Here is a 20,685-nt window from a genome sequence, read left to right as displayed (position 1 = left end):
AGAATTTTGGAGGAATCCTTTAGATTCCCTTGGCATTTATTTTTGGAAGTGGCAGAAATATGCCAACTTGATACTCAGATTAACCGAAATTTTGCTAGGAATATGATGGTGCAGGCGGTTTTTTGATATGACTTGTGCCAGCTGACCAAGTGACAACTGCGGCAAGAGCTAATACTTGTGCATACAGCACCGTCGCTTCCAAGTTTGTTACAAACTACTGGGTTGATAAAATTAAAGAAGGGAGTCTCAGTAGTTGCAGCATTATTGCTGCAATACTGGGGCTCACCACTCTTTTTGGCGCCGTTGCCAGGGAAGCGTCAAAGTATTGGTGATTGCTGCTTTTCTTCTATTTTCCACTACAACCTTTTTCTAAGTAGTTTATTTCATTTCCATTATGCAATTTCGTTTCTGCAAAAGTAGATTAGCATTTCCCGCTTTCATAGATTAGCATTTTAATTCTGCAATTTCATTTCTGCAAGCATACATTAGCATTTCAATTCCGCAAGCGTAGCCTAACATTTAATTCCTGCAATTTCATTTGAGCAAAATAGATTAGTCCTTTCCTGCTTTCATTTCAATTCTGCATTTTCATTTCAGCAAGATAGTTATTTGCAGTTCAATCTATTTTAGTTTTTGCAGGTACAAGAAAAAAAAAAAAAAAACAAAAATCAACCAAAAAGATTTCCTTTCATGCCTTGTAGGAGTAGAGATAAGTCAGAAAAATGTTTGCACAACACCCCCCACTGCTTCACACAACCAACCTTCTCTCTTCTTCGATGGCTGTGATTAAGAAGAACCCCTAGGTGGACAACAAGACATATTTGAAGAACCTCAAGGGAAGAAGAAGAAGAAAACATTCCTCTGGAGCAAATGGCTACAAATAGAAATGTTGGGAGAAGTACCTGGTCAGAAACGAATTTGCAAATCAGATGGAAGATTTCAAGAGTGATATGAGGTAGTTTCTTGCCATGCAATTGGATACCCTGCGGATCCAAAGGAATCAAGAGGAAGCCAAGAGGGCTTTGGCCATATTTTGTCCCAGGTGCACTAGAAATCAACCTAGGAACGAATGTCCAAAGCACTCCCTGGAAGTGTGTTTCGTTTGTGAAGAATACCATCCTACGAATCAGTGCCCTTCCTTGCCTAGACTTAAAGCTGCATATCAGAGAGCCAAAGGAGCCACTGAATCACTCTATTATATGAACCAAAGGAGGCCACATGGACCCATACCCTACCAGCAGGGAATGCAAGGGACATCCCAGACCTATTATGACCCCTATCAAGCCACTTCCATGCCTTCTTGGGGTCCCCCTGCTCATCCTTCATGGTCCACGCCCTCTCCTTGGTCGGATCCATCTCCATATTATGCCCAACCAGCTACTCATTCATTTCACTCTTACGCTCAGCCACAGCCTCAGTGGAATGCACCTCATCAGGGCTGGAGGCCCCAGTACAACTCTCCTCCCGCTCATTTGCCTCTACCACCTGCCCAACCACAACCCCATCCACATCCATCTCAAATATACACCCCCACTCAACTACCCATACCACCATTTCCAAATCCACACATTGGAGTAGCTCAACTCCATTACAAAGCTGAGGCACAACATGTCCAAATGACTCCTCTTGAGCTCAATGATCTTCACCAAAGCTCAGGAAGATTTTTTCAAAATAGAGATTATATTGACAACATTGAAGGACCAAAGGCAAAAGAAGATTCCAAAGGGGAGATCAAAGCACCATGGGCTGCACTTGATGAAGAGAAAACATCAGAAGCAGAATCAAGAAAGCTCCCTCATGGTTACCATCAAACCCTCCATGTAGTCAAGAGAAAAATCAACACAAAGAGGAAGATGTGAAGGGTTCAGAAGACCTCCTGCAATCTTCAAACTCCTCCTCCATCATCTCCATGCCTGCATCACAGCCTAAGGTCATTTTTTTACCATGCAAAAACTTGCAGAATGCTTTGAAGAAAAAATACATAGAACATAATTTATTTTTTCCCTAGCTTGAAAATCGTGCATCCATTTACAAAAATGTTACAGGGGGAGTTGTATAGGGACGATGGCAACATGCCCGAGCAATTTCATCCAATTCCGGTGCACGGTTTCCAAGAAATCAGCCTCCATCACCTCCAGCCATTTTTGCATTTTCTCCCTATCCGTGCATCTGTTTCAAAACCTGTTTCATGGGGAGATGCATATGGGTGATAGTCACCTACCCAAGAAGTTTCAGCCGATTCCGATGCACGATTTCCGAGAAATTGATCTCTGTAATCTTCAGCCATTTTCCGTTTTTCTCGAAATCTGTGCATCCATTGATCGCAATTTTGCTATGGGAGGTGCATAATGACGATAGGAACATGCTCAGCAAGTTTTAGATCGATCCGATCTATCGTTCGGGAGCAATGGAAAAAACAAGTTTCTGTCCTGTGAAAATTCAACATCAGCAGCTTGAGGGTGTAGATCTGAACGTGAAGCCAGCTCCTAGAACATGGATCCGGCCAGAGGATACCTGCACAAGAAAAAATGGCCATGAATCAGCAACCAAGCCACCATGCAACCACAGAAACCAATGCATGCAGCGAATGAAAGGCCACAGCACCTCACATCAACCATTCGACTTCCAGGTATGTAGCTAAAACTCATTCCTCTATTGCATGAATCTAATTTAAGAACTGCATGAACGAATGGAATGGTGGGATTAAGCCACAAATCTAGCAAGGTTAACCCAACATTGCCTTCTCTAGTGCTCAACCGGAAGTCATGTAGTACACGTGGACATTCGACTCACGTGAAAATTAAAACAATAGGGAGTGTTGGCCGTTTAAACCTCAATGCAATTGATGGCAGTGATTACAGGGGGAAAACATACAGTTCATGAACAACACTACCATTTGCATGTGGCCACGTACACCTGGCCACTTCACTCCCTCACCACAAATCACGCAGCAATTAAAGAATGCTCGGCTGAAACTCACAAACTGTTGTTCATTTGCACTTACAACATCCTCAACTTAAGTATGCACAAAATGATTAACTAGTCATCCTCCACCAGTTTTTCTACCTGTCTTCGAGATTCTGCTGCATATCGGGCTCACTCAAAGGTGCAGGGGCGTTCTACAGGAAGTACGACATATCCTTCCGAAGCAGAGAAGCCTGGACTTTTCTTCATTGAGTTTGGAGTTATGAGAGAGATAGGCTTGAAAAAACACTCTTCCATGCATGATACGTTCGAAAGGTGGTGAATTATACTGTTTTGAATAAGAAAGTATGAAACAAGTCTGCCTGTGAGTAAAAAAAAAATAGCAGCTGCCTGTGTGTGGCACAAAATTTCTTAGTCGATATTGTGTCAAAATTCTCCTCCACGATTCTTGTTAACAAATTCGTTCTGTAGAAACGATAAACCACTGTAAGGGCTAACCTGTGCATAAAGAATGTGACTTTTATGTGGTTGGGGATGAAAATTAAGCTCTGCACTCTGTTTGTGAGAGCCTAATTCCCTTTTGATAGTCGAGTTTTGGGCAGCAATAGCATTATAACCAGGGAATTGGTGCAAAGTGAGATACAAACATCTCAGAAACCCCATCCTAAGAATCAAAGGAGGAAACCATACACAGAATTCCCCTTCTAATCAGAACACAAGCCAAAACAGAACATTCTCACCATGCCAGGAGGGTTTATCAGAAAGGAACCCTCGGATTCTAAGAAATTGCGAGAAACTCCCGAGGTGGTAGACCTATTTACCCATGCCAATTGGATGATCTTCTGTGACAGAATTCAAGGTCATGACGATGAGGTAACAAAACAGTTCTTAATGTCTCTGCAGCCTAAATCCAAGATACTGGCCACTGTAAATTTCAGAGGGTTGACCTTAAAGCTTACCCCACAACTCATTAGTCGAGTCACTGATCTGCCATTGGGGATACCCTGGAGCAAAGAGGAGAGGGCATTGGGCCAAAAAAGCCAAAAAGGAATTCAGTATTGTATATGGTTATCACTTCCGGTTGCTAACTGAACTCAGACATAAGATGGATTTACCCATAGAAAAAAATTTAAGCATCCCATATTTCCTCCTACAATCATTAACGGAGTGTGGCACAAAATTGAAGGAAGGGACACCGGACCAGCTGGCCCATCATGGGCTTATCCAGCTTCTAGTAGAAGATGCCCTCCATAACTATACTGTCCCTCTCTCCTGGGAGATTTTCCGTAATATGTCCAAGGATGATGATATTCGAATTCTGGCCGAGGAACTCACTTCATCCAGCAGTGAGGAAAGGGAGCACATTGAGGCAGAAGAGAAAGCCAAGGGTAAGGAAACCCAGGACAGACCACCACAGAAAGAGCAAGAAGAGAAACAAGAGAAAGGCCAAGTTGCTGAGCCCAAAACTGTGGGTGGAATAAAGGCACAAACGCCAAGGGAGAAACGGTTGCAAATCAGGGCAAAGAGGACTGAAAAAGTCCAAGCAAGTGAGGGCACACCCAAGGCAACCACAACAAAAATTAAAAGAGAAGGCACCCCCAGCCAAGCAGGCCAAAACAGTGAAAATCGTTTCTACAGGAAGCCAGAAGACCGTTTCTACAGGAAGCTAGAAAACCGTTTCTACAGGAAGCTAGAAAACAGCCAGCACAGGACTTTCTACAAGAAGTCTAGAAACAGGGCAACAGAAGGAAAAATCACCTGAGCTCTTAACCAGGGAGGCAGCAGCTGTGCTGGCCACCCTAAGCACATCTCCAAAGCAAAAAGGGAAGTGAAAGAGGGAACCTTCCATGTATTTTAAGGCAAGAAGGAGCATGCGGATAAAAAATGGCAGACCCCAGCCATCGTCAAAAGAGCCAATCATGATTTTAGACACCCCTGCTACACAAAAGTAGAGGTCTCCCTCAAAGGCATCCATCACCTATGAACGGAGAAGCCCAAAGACATCCACCTGGAGAGAAAGAATGAAAATGTTGGACATAAAAGCCTCTCTACAGGATGCTGAGACAATTCTACAGGAAGCTGAGAATTCTCTAGGAAAAGGAGCACAGGCAGTGGGAAGAAGCAGAGAGAAAAGCATGGTTTCGTGACCGAGAAGAGGACATCACTTCAGAAGCTTGGCATGACAGGGAGGCCACCAAGGCCATCAAAGATGAAGAGATAGATTGGTTGCTCAGAGGATGAGCAACACTTTCAGTAGGGGGGTGATGATGAGCCCCAAAAATGGATAATTATATGGGCTCATTCAACCTCCTAAGCACTACATGAAGCATCGTATGAACGCCAACGCAGGTCGTCGGTTTGCCATTGCCATTCCACCAGTTGATTCCCTGAAACGGAAGAAACTCCTGTCGCTGCTGGACTGAAATTTGAGGAAGTCGCCATGACTGTGAAATTCGACTTTGAGGAAGACGCCATGACTGAGAGTCTCTTTAGCTTCAGCTTACTTGAAATTACACCCATTGTCTTTTATTTATAATCATGCAGCAGCAAATTTAAAAGCTGGCATGTTACACGACAAATTTTTGACTTGGCAGTAAACGTTATTTTCCACGAGCTATATTAGAAATATTATTTATTTATTCAAATTCTCCGGTTCTTCTTTAATTTTAGCCCATTGTACTCTTGTTCACGAGATATTTTTTTATTTTGCTCACAATATTTTTCGAATTTGTGGTCATTGGAATAGTTGAATTTACACCAAAAATGGACAGTGGGCAATTCAGAATTAACACCATGCATGGACAAGGGGCAACCCAGAATTTACATCCTGCATGGACAACGGGCACCCCAAGTGTATGTCATAGGTGACATGAGAGGGGGAACATTGATGGCTTTTATGGCGTTAATCAATCCAAGACGTGTGGGAAACTATCCCCAATTTTGTAGATGCGAGGGGTTAGGGTTTTGATTTTGGGACTATGTTTGTTAATATTATTGTTATGTTATTATGGGTTTAATTATATATTGTATGATGTTTTGTTATATGTTTTCTGAAAAAGGGTTATGCATTTATGAATTATTTTTGAATGAAATAATATGGTAATGTTTAATATTGTTTATTTATGTTATTTTGGATGAAGTTTTTGTGTTATTGTTTGAATTTTTTTAGTTAGTGTATAAATCAATGATATGATTCCAAATATTGCAAAAGTAATAGAGTGAATTTGTATTGTTAATTTGGATAACGTATATGTGTTATTGTCTAAATTTTCTTTTCTGGTTAGTATATAAATCAATGACATGACTTTAAATGTTGCGAAACTAAGAGTAATGGAGTGAACTTAGATTGTTGATGAATTAATTTGTGGTTAGCTGCATTGGCATCAATCTAGGACACTACCTACTTGTAACAAGTGTTGACAATGTACCAAGGGTGAGACCTTCTATGTTACAAGGATTAACAATATTGACACTAGACTACATTGATTTTTGTTGGACTCCTACTTGGATTCTAGTCTATCAATTAGTGCCGACAAATAATTTTGTTGATAGGACTTAATCATGAGTGTAGAGTTTCCATAGGTTGAGGTAGAGATTCTCTAAGTCAAAGTTGCAAGATTGGTTTGAGGCATAGATTAGGAAGTTTATTTACATGGAGCTACATTACAAGGATGGAATGTCAATCATTGTAGAGAGATGGTGTTGTATGGAGATGCTACAAGGAATGAATAGGTTAGTTTATGGGTTGAGTTCCTAATAAACTTGTATCAGTGAATGCAACGACTTGAGGAGATGCAAGGTTATAGATTGAAAAAAAAAAAATTATTGAGTGGAACCTTCCAAATCTAGTAGCATTACGACAGTTTGAACACCCAATTAGTTGATATATATATTTTTGGATGAAGACAATGATGGAAGCATACATTATTGAGTTTGTGGTAGAAGGATACCATTATTATTGAAGAGATAAGGAGGAATTCAAATGAGAATCACGAGGAAAGTTGTTAAACAAGATTCCTACTTCGCATAAAATGTTATTGGTGGAAGAGGGTCTTTTACCCTTTAAACCAACCAAAATGTTAGTTTAGAAGCCTTATGTTGTGGGTTTGTCAAGATAATTGATGATGATGATGGTTTCAATGAATAAGTATCAGAGAGAACACAAAGAATAATGGGAGAGCTAAACAAGACTCAAAGAGAGCGAAGATACTAAATGGTAGTCGTTTAACTATATGCATGCAATCATGGAACATAGCAAGAAGTTGTGGAAGGAGATTAATGAGAAGGTAAGAAATAAGGTGAGGTTGCAAGGGTTGAAGAAGTTGAAGAACAAGGATGAGTTAGCTAGCCAATGGTTGCAAGAAAGAGGGTTGATGTTGGATGTCAGTGCAACGAGGAGGAATAGTTGTGAAGGTACATCTATGAGGTTTGAAAGACAAACTTGAAGTATATTGCACATTGATGTTGGATACAAACATATTGCTTAGATCCTCTACAAAAGAAGGTTACACTCAATTATTCCTTCAAAGAACCCATGGATGTGGATACTAACAACAATGCACAACCTAATGATGTGTTGATGGTTGTATTCCAACTATTTAAGAAGAATAATGGACATGATGTATTAAATTAATAGTGGAGTCATCCCAACACCAACAATACCCCTTGCCCATCCTAAATATCATTAGGTACCATATAATATGATGTTAAACAATAGTCAGCCTCTTTTTGGAGGGAATAGTGGTGGCATTTGTAATAGTCATAATCATAGTACGAGTATAAGGAGTGGTCGAATTGAAAACACTAGTTTAATGTATAATAAAAAATTGGAAGAAATCACATTGAAGATTTTGGTCGACGTGTTTCGAACCAACAAATGTGGTTCATCTTCAAGACAAGATGAAGAAACAGATCTAGGAAGAAGGTTAAATAGGAATACAGGTCAGCCTAACTGCTAGAAACAACTGACGAATCCCTACACCTCTTCAAGAATGCAAGACTTATCTTCATCTTAGAAACCTACAAACGTGCTCGTTCAAAAATATGAACTTTGATGGTAACAGCCCTCCCGTGCAGGGTAGTGATATTTGAATTCAAGCTTTTGTGATCCATATCTTAATGTATAAAATATTTTTGGAAGAAATCACATTGAAGATTTTGGTCGACACATTTCAAACCAACAAGTGTGGTTCATCTTCAGGACAAGATGAAGAAACAGATCTAGGAAGAAGGTTAAATAGGTAGACAAGTCAACCTAATGGCTAGAAACAACGACAAATCCCTACACCTTCAAGAATGCAAGATTTGTCTTCATCTTAGAAAACTGCAAGCGTGCTCGTTCAAAAATATGAACTTTAATGATAACGGCCCTCCCGTGCAAGGTAGTGATATTCGAATTCAAACTTTTGTGATCCATATCTTAATGTATAAAATATTTTTTGGAAGAAATCACATTGAAGATTTTGGTCGACGCGTTTCGAACCAACAAGTGTGGTTCATCTATTTATTAATCCATATATATGGCATCCATATCTTAACCAATCGAGTTAAATTGTAATTAATTATGTTAATGATATTATATCGCATGTGTCAACATTTAAATGTTGTCATTGCAAAAAACCATATTGAACGCTTAAAAACAATATGTATGTAAATATTCCTCTGATAATTAAAAAAATGAGCAACAGACTAGGAACATATGAGCACTAATACGAGTTATAATACCACAAGTGGGAAAACAATAAGGGTGTTGAGAGGAATTGTCTTGCCAAATCCTTGTAATGAAATTGAAATTTAAATATGAGCTTTTTCCCTCTTGCCCATGAACCAATTGATTGTGAATGACTAGGTAGTTTGAATAGTCATCTTCATAAATATGGAAGTTGTGGTGGCAATAGTGCTTCAGAATTTAATGGAAGAAATGGGTTGAGTACATTCCTAGATTTTGAAGTTGAGCCATAGATTGCTTGGGGGACTTATGTAAATGTTGGACAATAGCATACTAAATTTATGGAAAAATATGGAAGAGAGTAGAGATCCATGAATGGAAAAGGGTGTGAAACAACCATTCATGCATAGAGAGGGACACCTATAGAGTGAAGAGACACGAGTTCCTGAGTCGTGATAATTATGAGTTGAAGGTTGTCAATCCTGATTATAATGATGGTTCAAGCATTATGGGTTGTTAAACTATGTTTTGGGTGCCCAAATATGCTTGAAAAAGTACCAATCGCAGATTGCAATGATGTTGGTGTCTTTTGGGCTCCCTAAAAATGAATTTTTCTTATCAAACATTTTCAAAAGAGCTTTGAACTATAGTTGGGTAGAGTGGGTCATGATTTGATATGTGCTTATTGAGAATGACAATTAAGAGGCGGGAAATCATCAAGGGACCATAGAGTAGTGAAGGGATTCCCTTTGATCCACATGGCTCCAAAAAGGCTCAAAATTCAAAGTCTTCGGTTTTCGTTGAAACTAGGACCAAAATGTAGAGCTCCTTGTCCGATACTAACAACGTGAACGAAACTCAAATCCAATTTTATATGCTCACGATATTCACAGTTAAACTTTTGGTAAAGTTAGCCCCACTGGCTAAATTTGATAGGTCGCTAACTAAAATTGGAGGTCTGCTAAAATTGGAGGTTTGGCTAAATTTGGCAATTGTTAATTAAGCAACAAATTGGCACTGTGTGGAGGTTGAATCTAGCAAAATTGTCGCCTACTTAATTTTGTTGGTGACCCTAAAAATCCGTCAACGAGTTTTTGAATGATTTATTTAAAAATAAAAATGGGGTGGTTGGCCACCCGACTGGCGGACCCGCCAACCCTCTCACCAAATATATATTAATATATATAAAATATTATGGGTCAACGGCCCAATGACCATGCCACGTTGTGTGAGGTCGGTGGGAGTTGAACCTAGACCGGCCAGGGTCAACCTGCCAATCGACGGCCCAAAATATAACACCAAACCTTGTAATAGAACCACAAAACCACGATATAAACAATCACCACAACAAATGTAATAGAACCAACATACGCCATGGGCCTTGTTTAATCTGCTCGTGAATTTTATATTTAAACCATGTTCTTTACCAATGGAATAGGAGGGTCACAAAGGAGCCACGAGTAGGAGGCACCTGCATAGGAAGAGAGGCCGAGATGTGGAACCATGAACTAGAGAATTTTGGAGGAATCTTTTAGATTCCCTTGGCATTGATTTTTGGAAGTGGCAGAAATATGCCAACTTGATACTCATATTAACCGAAATTTTGCTAGGAATATTATGGTGCAGGCGGTTTTCTGATATGACTTGTGCCAGCTGACCAAGTGACAGCTGCGGCAAGAGATAATACTTGTGCATACAGCACCGTCGCTTCTAAGTTTGTTACGAACTACCGAGTTGATAAAATTAAAGAAGGGAGTCTCAGGAGTTGCAGCATTATTGCTGCAATACTGGGGCTCACCACTCTTTTTGGTGCCATTGCCAGGGAAGCGTCAGAGTATTGGTGATTGTTGCTTTTCTTCTATTTTCCACTACAACCTTTTGCTAAGTAGTTTATTTTATTTCCATTATGCAATTTCGTTTCTGCAAAAGTAGATTAGCATTTCCCGCTTTCATAGATTAGCATTTCAATTCTGCAATTTCATTTCTGCAAGCATACATTAGCATTTCAATTCCGCAAGCGTAGCCTAACATTTAATTCCTGCAATTTCATTTGAGAAAAATAGATTAGTCCTTTCCTGCTTTCATTTCAATTCCGCATTTTCATTTCAGCAAGATAGTTAGTTGCAGTTCAATCTATTTTAGTTTTTGCAGGTACAAGAAAAAAAGAAGAAGCAAAAATCAACCAAAAAGATTTCCTTTCATGCCTTGTAGGAGTAGAGTAAGTCAGAAAAATGTTTGCACAACACCCCCCACTGCTTCACACAGCCAACCTTCTCTCTTCTTCGATGGCTATGATTAAGAAGAACCCCTAGGTGGACAACAAGACATATTTGAAGAACCTCAAGGGAAGAAGAAGAAGAAAACATTCCTCTGGAGCAAACGGCTACAAATAGAAATGTTGGGAGAAGTACCTTGTCTAGAAACGAATTTGCAAATCAGATGGAAGATTTCAAGAGTGATGTGAGGTAGTTTCTTGCCATGCAATTGGATACCCTGCGGATCCAAAGGAATCAAGAGGAAGCCAAGAGGGCTTTGGCCATATTTTGTCCCAGGTGCACTAGAAAGCATCCTAGGAACGAATGTCCAATGCACTCCCTAGAAGTGTGTTTTGTCTGTGAAGAATACCATCCTACGAATCAGTGCCCTTCCTTGCCTGGACTTAAAGCTGCATATCAGAGAGCCAAAGGAGCCACTGAATCACTCTATTATATGAACCAAAGGAGGCCACATGGACCCATACCCTACCAGCAGGGAATGCAAGGGACATCCCAGACCTATTACGACCCCTATCAAGCCACTTCCATGCCTTCTTGGGGTCCCCCTGCTCATCCTTCATGGTCCACGCCCTCTCCTTGGTCGGATCCATCTCCATATTATGCCCAACCAGCTGCTCATTCATTTCACTCTTAAGCTCAGCCACAGCCTCAGTGGAATGCACCTCATCAGGGCTGGAGGCCCCAGTACAACTCTCCTCCCGCTCATTTGCCTCTACCACCTGCCCAACCACAACCCCATCCACATCCATCTCAAATATACACCCCCACTCAACTACCCATACCACCATTTCCAAATCCACACATTGGAGTAGCTCAACTCCATTACAAAGCTGAGGCACAACATGTCCAAATGACTCCTCTTGAGTTCAATGATCTTCACCAAAGCTCAGGAAGAGTGTTGCAAAACAGAGATTATATTGACAACATTGAAGGACCAAAGGCAAAAGAAGATTCCAAAGGGGAGATCAAAGCACCATGGGCTGCACTTGATGAAGAGAAAAAATCAGAAGCAGAAATCAAGAAAGCTCCCTCATGGTTACCATCAAACCCTCCATGTAGTCAAGAGAAAAATCAGCACAAAGAGGAAGATGTGAAGGTCATGATAGAAGAAGATATGGAGAATGATCCAGATCAGCAAAAGGACCAAGGATATCAAAGCTATATTGAGACATGGTTCCAGACGGTCACTAAGTTGCAGCAGTACTCTCTTCTTCAGCTATGTTTGATCCCTTCAAAGTCAAATCATTTGGTCTCTGAAATCCAGATAGCTGTCAAAGCATGCATTTCAAGCCTCCACATCATCTTGTCTCTAATCTCGATGTGCACATGGCTCCATTGGAAGTATTCTTATACTTGAAAATAATTTTGTTTTTCAAGTAGGGTAGGGTAGAAAAAAAGAGAAAAAAGAAAAAAGAAAAAAAATGAAAAAATGGAAATAAGAGGAAAAATCTAAGGTGAAAACCTCCTCGGAGGCGCCTTAGATTGGCTCATTGATTGAAAACCTCCATGAGGCGGTCAATGGGTTGGAAAAAAGAAGAAAAAAGAGAAAAGAAAAAGAGAATAAGATCCCTGGGTGAAAACCTCCCTTGGAGGCGCCCAAGGCAGGCAATTAGGGTGAAAACCTCCATGAGGCGCCCTAGTTGTTTTCAAAAAGAAAAAGGAACAAAAAAAGAAGAAAAAAGAAAGCAGGACTAATCTCTGTGAAAAATTGCAGGTTGCAGTGAATACTTTGTAGGAAAAGAGGGGCGCGCAAAACGAGGACAGGAGTCTGTACCAGGCTCCAGGACATCCTTTCAAACATTCCCTCCATGGCCACTCACCTCTCCTCAGATTTTGTCACATTCAGGTCAGGATTTGGCTTTCTACAGGAAGTTCCAAGTGTTTCTACAGGAAGTTCTGAAACATCCTGTAGAACCTTCGGAAGAACCCAATTCAATTTTAAAGGGAATCTGATGGTTGGAATTTGTTGGTTAGGCCTGCAAGCACCCCTGTTTCCATCCCTCACCTTTCTCCATCATTTTTTCCACCTCATTGTGCTTCTACAGGAAGTTCCTGTAGAAATTAAAGGAAGCTAGAAATGGATTTCAAAAAGGTAGTTTGGCAAACATGATAGCTTCCTCAAGGGTTCAGAAGTCCTCCTACAATCTTCAAACTCCTCCTCCATCATCTCCATGCCTGCATCATAGCCTAAGCTCATTTTTTTACCATGCAAAAACTTGCAGAATGCTTTGAAGAAAAAATACATAGAACATAATTTGTTTTTTCCCTAGCTTGAAAACCGTGCATCCATTTACAAAAATGTTACAGGGGGAGTTGTATAGGGACGATGGCAACATGCCCGAGCAATTTCATCCAATTCCGGTGCATGGTTTCCAAGAAATCAGCCTCCATCACCTCCAGCCATTTTTGCATTTTCTCCCTACCTGTGCATCTGTTTCAAAACCTGTTTCATGGGGAGATGCATATGGGTGATAGTCACCTACCCAAGAAGTTTCAGCCAATTCCGATGCACGATTTCCGAGAAATTGATCTCTGTAATCTTCAGCCATTTTTCGTTTTTCTCGAAATCTGTGCATCCATTGATCGCAATTTTGCTATGGGAGGTGCATAATGACGATAGGAACATGCTCAGCAAGTTTAGATCGATCGGATCTATAATTCGGGAGCAATGGCAAAAACAAGTTTCTGTCATGTGAAAATTCAACATCAGCAGCTTGAGGGTGCAGATCTGAACGTGAAGCCAGCTCCTAGAGCATGGATCCGGCTAGAGGATACCTGCACAAGAAAAAATGGCCATGAAACAGCAACCAAGCCACCATGCAACCACAGAAACCAGTGCATGCAGCAAATGAAAGGCCACAGCACCTCATAGCAACCATTCGACTTCTAGGTATGTGGCTAAAACTCATTCCTCTATTGCATGAATCTAATTTAAGAACTGCATGAACGAATGGAATGGTGGATTAAGCCACAAATATAGCAAGGTTAACCCGACATTTCCTTCTCTAGCGCTCAACCGGAAGTCATGCAGTACACGTGGACAGTCGACTCACGTGAAAATTAAAACAATAGGGAGTGTTGGCCGTTTAAACCTCAGTGCAATTGATGGCAGTGATTACAGGGGGAAAACATATAGTTCATGAACAACACTACCGTTTGCATGTGGCCATGTACACCTGGCCACTTCACTCCCTCACCACAAATCACGCAGCAATTAAAGAATGCTCGGCTGAAACTCACAAACTGCTGTTCATTTGCACTTACAACATCTTCAGCTGAAGTATGCACAAAATGATTAACTAGTCATCCTCCACCGGTTTTTCTACCTGTCTTCGAGATTCTGCTGCGTATCGGGCTCGCTCAGAGGCGCAGGGGCATTCTACAGGAAGACGTTCTACAGGAAGTATGGCATATCCTTCCGAAGCAGAGAAGCCTGGACTTTTCTTCATCGAGTTTGGAGTTCTGAGAGAGGTAGGCTTGAAAAAACACTCTTCCATGCATGATACGTTCGAAAGGTGGTGAATTAAACTGTTTTGAATAAGAAAGTATGAAACAAGTTTGCCTGTGAGTCAAAAAAAAATAGCAGCTACCTGTGTGTGGCACGGAATTTCTCAGTTGATTTTGTGTCAAAATTCTCCTCCACGATTCTTGTTAACAAATTCCTTCTGTAGAAACGATAAACCACTGTAAGGGCTAACCTGTGCATAAAGAATGTGACTTTTATGTGGTTGGGGATGAAAATTAAGCTCTGCACTATGTTTGTGAGAGCCTAATTCCCTTTTGACAGTCGAGTTTTGGGCAACAATAGCATTATAACTAGGGAATTGGTGCAAAGTGAGATACAAACATCTCAGAAACCCTGTCCTGAGAATCAAAGGAGGAAACCATACACAGAATTCCCCTTCTGATCAGAACACAAGCCAAAACAGAACATTCTCACCATGCCAGGAGGGTTTATCAGAAAGGAACCCTCGAATTCTAAGAAATTGCGAGAAACTCCCGAGGTGGTATACCTATTTACCCGTGCCAATTGGATGATCTTCTGTGACAAAATTCAAGGTCATGATGATGAGGTAACAGAAGAGTTCTTAATGTCTCTGCAGCCTAAATCCAAGATACTGGCCACTGTAAATTTCAGAGGGTTGACCTTAAAGCTTACCCCACAACTCATTAGTCGAGTCACTGATCTGCCATTGGGGATACCCTGGAGCAAAGAGGAGAGGGCATTGGGCCAAAAAAGCCAAAAAGGAATTCAGTATTGTATATGGTTATCACTTCCGGTTGCTAACTGAACTCAGACATAAGATGGATTTACCCATAGAACAAAAGTTAAGCATCCCATATTTCCTCCTACAATCATTAATGGAGTGTGGCACAAAATTGAAGGAAGGGACACCAGACCAGCTGGCCCATCATGGGCTTATCCAGCTTCTATTAGAAGATGCCCTCCATAACTATACTGTCCCTCTCTCCTGGGAGATTTTCCGCAATATGTCCAAGGATGATGATATCCGAATTTTGGCCGAGGAACTCACTTCATCCAGCAGTGAGGAAAGGGAGCACATTGAGGCAGAAGAGAAAGCCAAGGGTAAGGAAACCCAGGACAGACCACCACAGAAAGAGCAAGAAGAGAAACAAGAGAAAGGCCAAGTTGTTGAGCCCAAAACTGTGGGTGGAATAAAGGCACAAACGCCAAGGGAGAAACGGTTGCAAATCAGGGCAGAGAGGACTGAAAAAGTCCAAGCAAGTGAGGGCACACCCAAGGCAACCACAGTAAAAATTAAAAGAGAAGGCACCCCCAGCCAAGCAGGCCAAAACAGTGAAAATCGTTTCTACAGGAAGCCAGAAGACCGTTTCTACAGGAAGCTAGAAAACCGTTTCTATAGGAAGCCAGAAAACAGCCAGCACAGGACTTTCTACAGGAAGTCTAGAAACAGGGCAACAGAAGGAAAAATCACCTGAGCTCTTAGCCAGGGAGGCAGCAGCTGTGCTTGCCACCCTAAGCACATCTCCAAAGAAAAAAGGGAAGTGAAAGAGGGAGCCTTCCATGTATTTTAAGGCAAGAAGGAGCATGCGGATAAAAAATGGCAGACCCCAGCCATCGTCAAAAGAGCCAATCACGATTTTAGACACCCCAGCTACACAAAAGGAGGGGTCTCCCTCAAAGGTATTCATCACCTATGAACAGGGAAGCTCGAAGACATCCACTTGGAGAGAAAGAATGAAAATGTTGGACATAAAGGCCTCTCTACAGGATGTTGAGACAGTTCTACAGGAAGCTGATAATTCTCTAGGAAAAGGAGCACAGGCAGTGGGAAGAAGCAGAGAGAAAAGCATGGTTTCGTGACCGAGAAGGGGACATCACTTCAAAAGCTTGGCATGACAGGGAGGCCACCAAGGCCATCAAAAATGAAGAGATAGATTGGTTGCTCAGAGGATGAGCAACACTTTCAGTAGGGGGGTGATGATGAGCCCCAAAAATGGATAATTATATTGGCTCATTCAACCTCCTAATTCGACTTAATCCACCATTCTCATTAGTTTATTGCATGTTTTTTATTATATTTATGCTAATAGAGTGAATTGGGTTAGTCATTATGCCAACAAGTCTAATGGGTGCTTTGTGCAGATTTTTAGTCAATTTTGAGACAAAATCAAAGGTTTTAATGAGCACTTGGCAGCCAAATTCATGGAAGAACAAGGGAGAGGATTTGTAGGAAGGTGTCCCCTTCATTTATGGGCCCTTACCTCGAATTATCCACCATTAGCTCGGAGTTCAAGGGCCACCAAATCAATTATCACAAGGGCAGCCGAGCAAGTGCTAGTAAAAGTGTCGTTAACTACAAGTTTTGGCAGCCGAGTTCCTAAAGTTTAAGAGGGCTGTTGGGGTCCTCAATTTGTATAAATAAGAGGGCTTAGGGCCTCATTTCAATTAGTCACTTTGTAGGCAGAAGTTAGCTAGTTTGTAGTTCGATTTTAGTCAGTAGATTAGCTTTGCATTTCAACACATTTTCAAGCTTTCCCTTGTGGACAGTTTTCGATGTAACTCTTCTTTTCTTGCTCAATAAAGATGAATCCAACTTTGCACCAGCTCTAAATCTCTCTTAGGAGGTTGTATCTCTTGGGGTTGGGCCCATCTCAAGTGTCCAGTACCTCCTTTGTTTACTTTTATGTGTTTTTGCTGCATTCTTAGAATAAAATCTGCTATTTAGATTTAAATCTTGTTTTGTTATAAAAAAAAAAACGATTTTCATGTTCAGATTTAGTTGATAGGTTAATAACAGGGAAGATATTCAGAAAAAGGGCCATCAATCACCTCTGATTTCACCTCTCCCTCAGTGGGATCAGGAGTTGGGATCAAGGTGACCTTGCTGCCAACAAAAACACTTTCTTTGCTTCGCCATGCAAGCATTAGTGTTCGATTCTTATTTGCAGAAGTTGGTTACATGTTTAGATTCTTGATTGCTTCGTTGCATAAGTTATTTCACATGGTTTCAGTGCAAATAAACTTATGTTCCATTTCTTTGTTGTTATCTAGGTTAGAATAGACTAACGTAGCTAGGTCTTTGATTTTCCAAATCCTTGTTTGTTTCGTTTGAAAAACAACTTGCAGAGCACCTATTATCCTTCTTTATCTACCCATTCTCCATCAATCCCACCTGCTTCATCCTCTACTTAGAATCCTTGCCTTACGTTTTCCATTTGCTCACTCTGCCCTAAATTCCCATATTGTTGTGCAACATTGCTTCACTCTCCCTTGAACAAATCCAACCATCCTCGCCACACCTCAGCTCCATTCCCCAAGTCTTGGACCTCCTCACACCCCTATCTCACCTCCATACCCACTCCTTCATCTTTCTTCCTCCATCCATCCCCCATCCATCCTCCAAAATCCCATTTCTGAACATCTTGTAGAAAAATTACAGACATCCTGCAGAAATACCAGAACATCCTGTAGAACCCCTGCAGACTTCTTGTAGAAGCTCACGAATGAGGTTTCTTGATAGCCAAACTCTGTGAAACTCTCTGGAAGGGTGTTAGGGACCCCTTAGGCCCTCTCTGAACCTTCCTGACCTCCTCCGAGCATTTCCTCTCGCCAATCCACCTCTGCACAGTCAAAGACAGTTAAATCGCATGCATAATAATTCTGCCAACTTACTCAAAAATACAAAAAGATGTTTCTTTTTAGATTTCACTTCAGAAGTAGCTTAGTCACATGAATTCTACCTTTCTAAGAGTCAATGGCATTCCTTTCTGTAGCTTTCATCATTTTTCTTGCACCAGTAGGGTTAGTCGGTAAAACTAAGGTTTGTTAGGGTTTACGTTTCCTTTCAGCTTTCCAGTTTCTTTCTGCAAGTAGATTGGCCTTCTTTGAGTTAGCTTTCGTCCATCAGTTAAAAAGCTTCTTCTCAGAGCTCATAGAAGTTGGCTTAAGCTCCTAGCGTAATTGTGCCAGCTGACCAAGTGACATTGGCAGCAATAGCTAGTACTTGTGCATACAACACCGTCGCTTCCAAGTTTGTTACGAACTACCGGGTTGATAAAATTAAAGAAGGGAGTCTCAGGAGTTGTAGGATTATTGCTGCAATACTGAGGTTCACCAAATTGACTCAACCATTAGAGTTTGCACAAAGGCCTCGATTTGTAGGATTGGGGTACATTGAAGGAGAATGTTTGAAGGCAACAAAAGAAAGGGGTTATTCAGATAAAGAATCCAAACCATTGCAAAAATCATCAAGAAAAGAGATGATGTAAGCAATTTCACAATCTTCCCATGACAATGAGCATTGCAAAAGAAAAGTTAAGGAAAGTTGTAACAACCCTCGTGAAAATTCCATGTAATAAAAGTTAATAAAGGCAACATGATAACCACGGTTGATGGGACACTTATTCCAAGCTGAATGTTGGGCAAGACATCCTAGTGTGGGTGTTCATTTGGTTATTAATGGCTAAGGAAATTAGCAAAGGTAATGGCTAAGGCTTTGGAAATGCAAATGGCATTTTTGGCACATTTATTTATGAAAATAATGGAAATTAGGAGAAAAGGGAGGTGAAAGGTCACAGGTTGCATGTGAGGAGGAAATTAAAGGAAAATAATGGAAAATGAAGAAAATAGAGGCCTAATTGATAAAAAGGCTTACGAGGATCAGTTGGTAACCTTTTGTCAGTTCAGTTTTGGAGCTCTCTCATTATTCTGTATCTCACTAACTCTTGGACACTTAAAGCTTTCTTGGAGCACTCTTGGAGGGTGTGGCATACTTGGAGTTTTGGAGCAAGAAGGCAAAGGAAGAGCATGAAGGTGTAAGAGGACATCGGGACCAACAACTACAATGAATTTTTTCTTGCAGGTACCGAGTTGCAAGTATATTTTTCTCACTAGTTTTGGCATGCATGGCATATGCATGTGGTTTTTTTGGTCTTGATCTGTCATTGGTGTGGAGGATTACCTCGATTGACAGTGGATTTTCCTAGCCTTGCCATTTTTTGGATAGCCATGGTGTTGTGGGTTCATTTTTCTTTGTTTTCTGGTTGGTTCTCATGTTTCCTTGGCTTGGGTTGAGTTACTAGTTCTTAGAGCCTTGGTTGGACAAAGGCTCTGGAGCTCTATAACAACTTGGGTTGAGCTATTAATCCTGGAGACTTGGTTGGACAAATGCTCTGGAGCCCTTGGTGGGTTGAGTTGTTAGTCCTGGAGCCTTGGTTGGACAAACGCTCTAGAGCCTGACAACAATTGTGGGTTAAGTTACTAGTCTTAGAGCCTTGGTTGGAACAAACGCTCTGGAGCCCTGGAAGGCTTGGATAGAGACCAATTTGGTGATGGTTTGGTGATGTCCGAACGTGAGGTGGAATCACCGTTTGATGGGTTGAGGTAGTTGGACTCTGGAAGCCCTAGATGGTTTTGGATTGATGTGTTTTATGAGATCCACATTCATGCTTATGCCACGAGGGTGACTGGTTGAAGAGAGTTTTGGCTTAGCCATGTCGACGGTCGGGTGGTTCATGGAAGTCCCACAACTAGTTGGCCATTGCATCAATAATATGAGGTTATTTCTCCTTTTTATTTTATGAGTATTATACTGGTTTATATGTGGATCATATGGTTGTGATTTCCTTCGCATTTGTGTCTCTATTATGTTGGTTATGTACGTGTTTTACGACAGTCGCTATGTATGGCTCTCATCATGTTTTTTACTTGTAAATGAATGAACAATGTATCTATGACCTAATGGATGAAATGGAAGCTAATGTGTTGAGGCATCAATGCTTATTAGCAATTCTCAGATGAGTATGAGACCCCTATGCTTAGATCTATCAATTACACCGATAGATTACATATGCATAATATGTTTGAGAAAATGCCTGTCATGGCTAGTAGAGGTCCAGTCAAGGTCTTAATCAAGCAATTTCATTTGTATTTCCGTTTCCTTGTTATCTTGTTGTTCTAAGAGTTTCATTCAATTCTGGATAGTGACCTAGGCTCTGTGCTTGAAAAAGTGGTTCAAATCCTAGGGACGTTGGCACAACACTGTGCAATTTAGTCCTTAGATGATGGCATGCCTTGTCATGAGAGAATCTAGAGTCTCCTGGACGTTGTCATGCCCATATCATGGGAACATCTGGGGGTCAAGTGGTCTAAAATCTCTGTGGGACCCAAGGGTCGATTGGAAGAAAGGTTGGGATGGTTCCTAAGGGTCCTAATGCTGATGTTGAAGGTCTGTATGGTGTGTTTCTTTCAGTTCCACTTCCTTAACGTGACTTAGGAGGTCGAATCATATCATAGTGGCCTCTCGTCACATGTTTACCCCGGTTGGTTGG

This window comes from Pinus tabuliformis, chromosome 6, assembly GCF_031772625.1.
Source record: "Pinus tabuliformis cultivar Carrire ecotype Pingquan chromosome 6, CPIR1, whole genome shotgun sequence".
In the NCBI taxonomy this organism is placed as follows: domain Eukaryota; kingdom Viridiplantae; phylum Streptophyta; class Pinopsida; order Pinales; family Pinaceae; genus Pinus; species Pinus tabuliformis.
Note: the sequence above shows the minus strand (reverse complement) of the source record.